Source organism: Grammomys surdaster, unplaced genomic scaffold (assembly GCF_004785775.1).
Source record: "Grammomys surdaster isolate TR1022 unplaced genomic scaffold, NIH_TR_1.0 191, whole genome shotgun sequence".
NCBI lineage: Eukaryota > Metazoa > Chordata > Mammalia > Rodentia > Muridae > Grammomys > Grammomys surdaster.
This window is the reverse complement of record NW_021604636.1, coordinates 12557724-12568599: the sequence shown is the minus strand read 5'-3', so window position 1 is coordinate 12568599 and position 10876 is coordinate 12557724. Positions and strand designations below refer to the sequence as shown.

Below are 10876 nucleotides of genomic sequence, written 5' to 3'. Positions count from 1 at the left end.
TATGTTAGGATATCCAGGACTCTGAAGTAGGTTAGTTGGTCTCTGGTGGTACCATATTGCCTTGGCTCTTGTTGATTGTGTTCTTATGCTGGCCTTTAGCCATCTGGTCGTCTCTGGTATTGTCTAGATGGCTGAAAGGTCTTCTTGGGGAGGCATGCAGAGCCTTGGGTCTGACAGTAGAGCTCAGGGAATAGCACACTGCTCACCTCTGCTGGCTTTGTCTCAGGTGGAACTGAATATTCCTAGGGTTCTCCAGTCCTCCTCAGGAAGGGAAGCAGAGCTGTGAACCTCACAATGGAGTTTAGGAAACAGAACTCAGTTTACTCTGCTGGCTGTGGTGTGGGTGGACCCAGCAGGCAGGAGCCATATCCCTTCTTGTGTGTATCAAAATTCATACTGAACAATGAGTTTGGGTTTCAAGGGAGGATTTATTTTGCATCTGCCTTCCTTGTCTTTGTCTGACAGTTGAACATGTACAAGTGCTACAATAAATGGATTTATTGCAGTATGATCTACTGTAAAAGGTTCAACCTTGGCATTTAGCTTATTCACAGATTTATGTAATTATTAACACAGTCTACTGGTCATTTTTATTCACCTTTTTTTTTAAACTTGTGCCAGTCATTTTCCTATCACCACTTACCACGCACCAACCCAACCATAGTAATCACTATAATCACGAATTCCTTTCTCTAGGCAGATTTGCATATGGTGGAAGTCCCATGTATGGAGTCATATAGTATATAGGCTTTTGTAGCTGGCTTTTTTTCCTTTTACACAGTATTTTCAAGGCTCTAGTAACTTGTCATACTAATATCAAAGATTTTTTCTTTTATTGAATATTTCCTGCTCTGAATATCATCTAGTAGTAGATATTTGGGTCATTTTTGTTTATGTTATGAATAATGTGGTAGTAAAAACTCGAGTACAAGTTTTTGTGTTCACATATGTTTCCATTTGTTTTAGGAATTTCTTTAAGAGGAATTACTGGTTTATATGATTCTAAATTTAAGCTTTTGAGGAAATTCCATAATTTTGTCAAACGATGCTTTATTAGGTCTAATTCCCAACAGCAACATGTTGAGGGTTCCAATGTCTACTTGTCCTCATCCCTGCCAACACTTGTCTCTTTGATCACAGCCAACCCTGTGGGTGTGAACTGGTATCCCATGGTGCACTTGAGTTGCAGTTTTCTGAAAGCCAATGATGCCCAGCAGGGTTTCATATGTTAATGATCTATTTGCATATCTTGTTAACAGAATCATCTATTCAGACCTTATCTCCCTTTTTTTATTGGATTGTCATTTTACCTCTAAGTTGTAAAAATTCTTTGTGTATCCTAGGTACAAGTCACTGCTCAGGACTGTAACTTGTGAGTATTTTGTCCTGAATACTCCTCACACTTCTTAGATGTTGGTTTCCAAGCATCTGAGTTGTAAATTTTGATAAAGAACAACTTATCTGTTTTTTCCCCTTCATTCCTTTTTTCATTTTTTTCTTTTTACAAATTCTATTTCTGACATACCTAAAAAGACTTTCTTGAAACCTCAAACAATCCCATGGGGGATTAGGAATAAAAAGCATGAATTTGGAAAGACATAGTTCAGAGAACAACAGTAGTATATCTGCTGAGTATTGGGATCATAGTGGCTTCTAAGAAGATCTGGGTCATGTTTTACTTTTCTAATTTGGGGGAGAAAATGTGGAGATTTTGTTCTAGTTCTGTGCATGTTGCATCATACTTTTCTTTCCATTTAGAAGATTTTTCTTCTTTCTCAATGTTTATACTGTGGACTTCTTCTTTATCCCACTTGGAGAAGGATGGAGTTCACAGAAGGGTTTATGAAGCAAGCCCCTTGGATGTAATCATTTGTAAAATTTGACCATTGTTTCTTTGTTTTTTTTTCTTTTTTTTTCTTTTTGCCTCTTTTCCACATTCCCTCCTCTCCTTGCTTTTCTCATCTGTGTGCACTGATACAGTTCATTTTGTACTAAATTTCCCTTTAATTTTTTTTAAATCTACCCCTACCCTTTGAGTATTTTATACTTTAGTACTGTACTCACAGCTACTCTCAAAGTTCTTCCTACTCTGACGTTCCCTGTGTCCCCTTCTCATGGAAATTCATGGCCTTTTGCAAATTAACTCTTTTCCCTCCCTCCTTTGTTTATATATCACACTTTCCATCCTTCTACTTATATGCTCTTTGATTCTTTTTTATGCCTGTACAAAGCTAGTGTTGGTTTCCTCTAGAGAAAAGATTTTATTAATTACTATTCTTTTCAGTTACTGAATAGAGGTGGTGATGTGACTTCCTTTTCACATTTTTTTTTTAATCAAAACCTTTTCCTCCTCATTTTGTCCTTTCTGATATTGTCTATTTGATGAGAAGTAGTTATCACATCTTTCTTTATACCCTTAAGCAAGGTTTTCTTTAGTTCCTCAAACATACTTATAATAGCAACTTTGAAGTTTGCAGTGTCCGATGCAGAAGACTTTCAAAGGCAGCTTTTGTTGTTTATCTAAGTTTCTTTTTCTCTATGTTGGTCATACTTCATTTATATGCACATAACAGAAGCTTTTATCAAACAATAGGAATTTAAAACAACATAGCCGTTTCTTATCAACTTGTTCCAAATATAATCAGTTCCCCTGAGAGTAGTTTCAGACATGTCTTATGACTTCCTATCTGATAAAATTCACATTAGTGCTGTTATAGATGTGGGAATAGAAAGAGACCACTTGTCTTGGGATAGAGTCACAAGTAAGGTTCTGGGATTGGACAGCAACCACTGATCTATTTATGTTAATTTTCCCATAGAAAGATTAGGATATTTAGCCGTTTCTATTTGTTTTATTTAAGTAGTCACATTGACTAAATATACTTTATCTTTTATCATTAATTTTTTTCTTAAAATTTTAATCTTACTATGCATCAAGATGAAGCTAGGTTAAGTTAACAATGTTAGTTTATATGACGATATAAGCCAAATTTGTACTAAGTAAATTAAAAAGAAAATATAATCACATGCATGTAGATAGTACATTATTATATAATATTGCATAAGATATATTTTAAAAACCATGATTTTAAACATTATTATATGTTCAGATTATATTTTATATAATTCTCATTGTGAAAAGAAAATGTATCATAGAGATCTTCATTAGACATATCTATCAATTTATGTATAATCAAGCATTAATTTGAAAAGTTACAGTTAATAGTTTTATATTAAGAATATTTTTTAAAATCATATAAATTTTTGTTACCTAGTATATAATGAGGTAAAAAGTTATATGAATGTATATTTGGAATATGTTTTGTGAGAAAATGTTTACCAAATCTATGTGTAGAATGTTAAAGGTTCATGAAACTGTTAGTATCCATAAAGATATCATTTTAATTGGTTTTAAGATGTTTAGAGTATTCCAGCTTATAAAATAGTACAGACTTGCTATAATACATGATCAGAATATGTAAATTTAGATTTGCAATTTCAATTTAATTGTGAATGCCAAAAGTAATTTTAGCATATAACAAAATTAGATTTAAAAAAGACATTATGTTAAAAGATCAGGACTGTATCCAGGTGCTTCTTCTAGATTATTCCTAAAAGGAATCATCTCTTTCTAATTCTTCTGTGAGGACATTTATGCAGACTTCAGAAATGCTCATCTGTAATGTCACTGAAAAGTGACTGCCCAGAGAAGCTAGACATTGCTCTCACTGTTTATGTTTTTGTAATTATATTTCTAAAACTGCATATGATATTCAGTATTCTACCTACTGTATTCCAAGATGGTGAGATAATATTTATATTGGGATTAATGAAGTTGCAAATTAAGATATTATGTTCTTTCATTTGAGCATGTCTTTTATTATGACTATTTGCTTACTCAAAACTCATACCTTACTTAAAACTAATGTTTAAAAGATATAAATTTTTACCATTATCTTTAAAGACATGCATATATGTGTATATGTGCGTGTGTGTGTATATACACATATTACCATTATTCAGCACAATTTGGAAACAAAAACATAGTTTTTTATTAAACTTTAACTACATTTACTCTAGCTAGAGTTACTCCAAGATTTGGGTGAACTCTTTGTGTTATCCAAATTTTAAAAAAGTCATCCATCGAGAGTAATAACAACATTCATAATGTTTTATACCTTAAGTAGTGATGCTTTTTATTTCATTAGTGTTTAAAATACTCATACTACAATTATCCATAATTAAACAATTAATTAAGCAATATTTGTATTTTACATATTAAAGGGATGACTCCTTCCAAAATCCCATTTTTTATTGTTTTAAAGTAAGTGCCATAGTTCATACAGTACAAATAAATTCAAGGAGAAACATAGCCAACCTAATTAAAAATATTTATAGATTTTAGCTATACTAAATATTTTTTTCTCATCTGTTATCTTCATGCAATTAAGCTAAATTGTGTTACTAATTATTTAATTCTAGGTAAGCCTATATCACATATAAATGTTATATCAGATGCAAAGGGAGGAAAAACAGTTACATTTGGATCCTGAAGACTCCGGGGGTTCTCACTTGCCTTTTCCAGATACTCCTCAGTCTTGAAGACCACTCTCCTGTCCACTACTCAGCCTTATCTATACCATATCCTAGGAATGAGCATAACTTAAAATATTTAATAAATAATATATGGCCTCAGATACACAAAATGTGATTCTTCACGAATAAACCTTTCTGTGAATGTGAATTATTGAAGAGATGCTGTCATGTAGAGACTGACTTACTGATAAGAATTGTAGTATTGTGGAGAGCTTTCAATGTTGCAGGTCCACAGGATAATTCCCATATCTTGGGCTAGTTTTAGCTCCCCAAACAGCCATTTCTTTCCCTCGTGGTCTGAATTAACATACTATAACTAACAGATAGAAATTGTTAAGAATCTGTTAGCTTAGTAGACCATTAGTTTCCACTAACCCAAAAGCTAAGAATGTCATCAACTAGCATCTTGGGCCTACAGAGAAGGTTCTTTCATCCTGCTGTAATTACCTTTCTGATGTATTCACCAATGTATTTTAAACTTGGCCTGATTTATCACTTTCTGTGTTCTGTAAAACTATACAACTTTATGAAACTACTTCCATGTTGAAACATGGAATTTGGGGTAACCTAAGTCTGTATTCCTGGGTCTTGGTCATTCAGAATTACTCCAGAATAAACTATCTCTTATTCCATTTAAGATGAGAGCTGTACGTTTTGTGTCAATACTTTTAGTTGGAATGGGGACAGGTGAGTGTCATGTAAGTCTAGACTAATAGCTAGAGAGAAGGAGTTGGCCTTTACTTTGTGTGTACAGGCAGAGAAGAGACCCCTTGCCTCTCAGCTGTTCTTACTACAACAGAATCATTGCAGTTAGAGTGCGGAATGACAGTGGGAAATGGTGTGGTGGTTGTCTGTCTCTCCTAATACTGTGACCCTCTCAATGAAGAACTCAGAGCTGAGGGATCTTAATATACTCTTGTCTACATCTTTCTAGGGAATAATTTTTTCCATCCTAAGCTAGGTTAAGTTAGAGGGAGAGGGAATGGGTTGATATTGTCCTTCTTAATGGTATTTTTACTTTTGTTCTTTGTAGTCTCATTCCAGAAATCATCTACTCATGGATTTAATCTAATTTTTAAGTTTATTTGAGCTGGACCCATAGAACAGTAACGTGTTATGTTATGTGGCTAATATAGTTTATTGAACAAATTAGTGAACCCAAAGTATCAACCAGTACAATCTAGGGTTAAATAAGTTTCCAAATGAGAGTATGCCTAAAAAGTAACAATGAAAGTGACATTTTAAAAACATCATTTGATATTATGGAGGGAAAAGGAAACATATTCCTTACAAACTGTAGATTTTTTTTTGCACAAAGACTACTAGTTTTCATGACCAGGAAGTGCTACACAACAATTTATCGGTTTTGAAGACTGCTGCTGTAAATGCTCCTTTAAATTAATTTATTGTGAAAGATGACTGGCTTAGAAGCTTCACATTCAGAACTAGATCCTTAAGGGGAAGCGGCTACTTAATGCTAACATTCTTTGAATTTTAGTTCCCTGGGGCATGCTTGAGAAAGCCACTGGGGATTTTATTAGCATAAGTGAAAGTGCTAAGTTGTATTGCTGCAAGCAACTGAGGGTAAAAAGTGCCTAGAGGAGAGGAGAGAGAAAGAATATTTTTTTGAATGGTAATGTAAGTCTAACAGGCAAGGAAATTACCTTCAAAGGGCAACATGTTCAAAGGCTCAACTGGGGTTGATGACTGAAGAGCTGAACTGGGCTATAAGGTATTAAGAGCTGAACTGGGCTATAAGGTATTAAGCTTTGGTTTAACACCTGGGAAGAACATGCTTCAAGAACTTAAAAAAAGTAAATTCTAGCAAAAGAGAGATGATGGAGAAGGGAGGGAGAAAGGAAGGGAAGAGGAGAAAGATGAGAAAAAGGGTGAGTTCTGATTCAGAGACATTGTAACTATCCTTCCTTCCTTCCTTCCTTCCTTCCTTCCTTCCTTCCTTCCTTCCTTCCTTCCTTCCTCCCTCACTTCTTCCCTCCCTCCCTCCTTCCCTCCTTCCTTCCTTTTCTCTTTTCTCTTTGTATGGAAATTGAAAAGACTGTTGAATGTAAATACGAGAAATAAATTAAATGGCATGGTCAAATCCCAAAGCTTTGTTTTGCTGAACTCATGACATTAGAAGTAATATAATTTAGAAATTCGGGAGTGCACCAGGCAGTGGTGGCACACGCCTTTAATTCCAGCACTTGGGAGGCAGAGGCAGGCGGATTTCTGAGTTCGAGGCCAGCCTGGTCCACAGAGTGAGTTCCAGGACAGCCAGGGCTACACAGAGAAACCCTGTCTCAAACAAACAAACAAACAATACAACAAACAAACAAACAAACAAAAAAGAAATGTGGGAGTAGAATATATTCTAGAGGACCACATAGATTTGGAAGGAATGGTTTTAATACGGGGATTCATTATCACTATCTAGGTTTGCAGCCTGTGAATCAATGGCTTAAGAAAGGATATAATTCATTTCCCCCCAAAATAACTGATGCTAACTGTTGACCATAAAGAACAGGACAATGAAGAAGAGCTTCAAAGATATGAACAGAGCTAATTTCAGCAATGGTAAAAGGCAACTTCAGTGACTAAAGATTAAAGCAATTGAGTTACCAAGAAGCCCCACAAGCAAACAAGGGTCATGGATAACTTATCTTTTCAGATGATAGTTGGTAGAATTTTCCGGACTACATTCCTACTCTTTTACAGTTCTTTCTTTTCATGATGTGCTTTTTAAGCATAAAGCAGATCAAATATATAGTTATCTATTGGTATCATTTATTTTAAAATATAGCTTAAATGTAAAGAAAAAAGGACAGATATAGACAGATATAGATAGGTAGGTAGGTAGGTATATGTATATATATATGTATATGTATGTGTATGTGTATGTGTATGTGTATGTATATATATATATGTGCATGTGTATGTGTATACAGATACATAGATACATAGACTGACTGACAATTTACAGTATTGGAAACTACATCTAGGACCTTGTACAGCCAATTACATCCTTATCCATGAAAGATTTTTCTATGGAATTCATGTACTTTCTTTATTTCCATCCATTCATTTGGAAGAACTTTGTGGCTCATGTTAAAAGGCATGTCTATTAACACCTAAGGCTAGACCCTAAGATAAACGATTATAACTTTATCTTGTCTTCTAAAGAAGGTAGCCTTGGCTTTTGTCTTTAATAACTTTTTTGCTGTGGTGTCGGAGAAGTAAAACCAAGCTAGACTTGTATATGAGAAAACTCCCCACATTGGATTGAAACTTTGAAAATCAGCCACAAGTGTTTGGGGGTCATCTATCTTCTAAACCACATAGGAAAGTCTTCCAGATGGAGACAGTCTGATATAGGAGATAGAAACATTTCTAAGATTCAGGGACTATATTATAAATATATTTGGTTGAAGTCTGTAGTACAATTCAGAATTGTATTATTCTGTGATGTCATTTAGAAAGCCCAAAAAGATCCATTAAAATGAAAAGAGAAGCTGGGCAGTGGTGGCACACACCTTTAGTCCCAGCACTCCAGAGCCAGAGGCAGGCATACCTGAGTTCAATGACCCAATATGGACTACAGAGTGAGTTCTAGGCCAGCCAGAGCTAGACAGATAAACCCTGACTCAAAAGAGAGAAGGGGGATAAGAAAAAATATGTATAAATTGTACTCCAGATAACTCTTAAAATTTTCTTGTATCATTAAAGGATGAAAGACTTTGTTTCTTACCTTCAAAGGGTTAAAAGGGTTTCAAGTTTTGTCCCCTGCCTTCAGCACATCTTTAAATGACAGGCACAGATGTTTGCCCACACATTTTAGCATTCTCACCCTGAGCATTCTTTGTCTGTGGCAGAATTTAAGTCATCACATGAGTGCTTACAAAATTTGCAGCCAAGTCCACTGTCCTTTGCCACCTCTAGCTCTTGTGTGGGTCACTTGATAATTAGATATTTGAAAAGCACCTTGAAATAAAAGCTATAAATAAACATGTTCTCCATTTTTAGAAAGCTCCATGAAAAGGAGGGTCATTGGAAAAATCCTTGGACAATTCTGCATAAAGGGGTAGAGTTTGCTCATCCAGAGTAGATCAGGGCAAGGGAATATGGTGTTGTGGAAATAGGCCCCCGTGGAGAGAATGGTGTTCTAGTCCTGGCTTTCACCCATCAGCTATGCAAGTCAATGAAATTCAAGTCAAGAGCACACGCGTAAAAAGGAAGAAGATGGGACTTAGTGCTCTAGAGAATGTTTTAGGAATAATGTGTAAAAAACATGAGGTTTGGTTATGTGCTGCATTCTGAGTTTCTGCCAAGTAGTTGGTCCCATTTGTCATCAGACAAACGGATCCTATGACAGTTTAGAAACCTCCAGAAATCCATTTTTGTCTTTTTGTTTTTTATTTTTTAAGTAATTGAACCTCTTACGTTTCCAAGTATTGATCTAAGAAAGTGGCTGGCACTAGTCTGCATAGATATTAATTCACTGTTTGCAATTTGTGATCCATTGTTATCTTTACCCATAAAGCCCAATGCTAATAGATAACCAAGAAAAGAAACTGTCTGTGGCTGGGAAGATGGTCATCAAGGCAGTAGGGATGACAGTGATCAAGGCAGTAGATAGTAGTGTCTGAACGATTTGAGTTTCTGACTCAAATGCCAGTTTCTAGTCTCGGTCCCTAGAAAAGAAAGATTTAATATATTTAATCTTTATTCCTTTATTTATAAAATGGAAATGATAGAACTTAACTTATAATTACTGAAACCAACATTTTAGTATAACATACATATAAGGAAGGTAGAAACTCAATTTTATGACACAATTAGAAAGATAAAACCTTACTTATAAAAACATGTAATTCATTCTCATGCTGAGATGAGTTTATAGATTGGAGATTATTTCCCTCCTGCCTTTCTCTCTCCATTTTTTAAAAATATTTTTGAGACAGAGTGTCTGACTATTAAGTCAGGCCAATCTGAAATCTTTTTATTCTCCTGCCTCAGCCTTCTGAATACTGAAATTACAGTTGTGTGCTACCATATGTGACAAAGTTTTATGCTTCTTAGATTTGAGAGATTTGAAAGGCAGTGTATAGAATGTAGTTTATGTATTTGATCATCAGAACAGAAGTAAAATTTCTCAGTTATCTAATTTAAATGAAAGTTTTATGAGTATTATAGCCCTAAAATATGCTTAAACATATTAATTCTTAAAATATGCATGTATTTACAAATTTTAATTACATTAACAATGGTCTCAAACCATGTTTCCCTGTTTAATCTCTCTCTCTCTCTCTCTCTATATATATATGTATATGTATATGTATATGTATATGTATATGTATATGTATATACACACACATGCATAGTTGAATTTCATTTCAGATTGCTGATTATATAATAGTAATAAATGTTAAAGTTTAAACATTAGCAGTTAAGCTGAGTTCTAAAAATATTTTTAATTGGATCATTGTGCAGCCACAGGTCCGTGACTCGCATATAATTTTGGCACTGAGGCTTCTAGAGTGTGTGACTACCAAGCACCTGGCAGAGATGGATCAGTTCCAAATCTAACTAGATGCTTGGTGGCAGATGGCTCCCAGCTCAGTTACTCTAAACTTGGAATGTGTAAAAAGTTAATGCTTAGAGCTGAGACTTGATCCTTTGTGGACATATGTGCACTGAAATGGGAAATCTGGCCACCAAGAACAGTATTCCGTACACAATCCATTGACTGGTCTGACCTTAACTTTTCAAATCCACCTCTCACAGTCTCTTGGTAGTCTGTGGATACAATTCAGCCTACTCCTATTTAGTTTATTTGCAAAACTTTTTATATGCAGCTTTATCTTCACATTGCCTTCAAATTCAGGTGGTCTGACTTACTCTGTAATCTGGATTTAGAAAACTGCTTTCAGGGACTTCTAGGAATTTGTTAATGTACAGTATAGCACAGCAAACAGGTCCTCTCCTAGTGTTTTTTTTCTATTTGCTTTTATAAACTAATTTTATTTTTCATTTTAAAACTATAGTGAACTTGATGATACTCTCTCTTCTTTTATCCATACGATTTTGACTTTATGCCAGCAGCAAGATGAATATAAACCACAAAATCATTAATCATGCTGGAATTACCCTAAAGAATAAACTAGTAACAGTTCATTTTGGAGATGAGAGACATACAGAGAGGAGTTGCCCAAGAGAAGTCTCCAAATAGACCCCTTGTCCTTCTGGATCATAAGGGATACTTGGTAAAACAAACAAACAAAAA

General features: G+C 34.8%; 1 non-coding gene across 1 annotated transcript; it reads right to left on the bottom strand.

Moving 5' to 3' along the window:
* Positions 1–364: 364 nt before the first annotated feature.
* LOC114622826 lies at positions 365–484 on the bottom strand. The gene has a single exon (XR_003711682.1). It is a non-coding gene; the product is annotated as a small nucleolar RNA SNORA40 (small nucleolar RNA).
* Between the last annotated feature and the right edge of the window lie 10392 nt (positions 485–10876).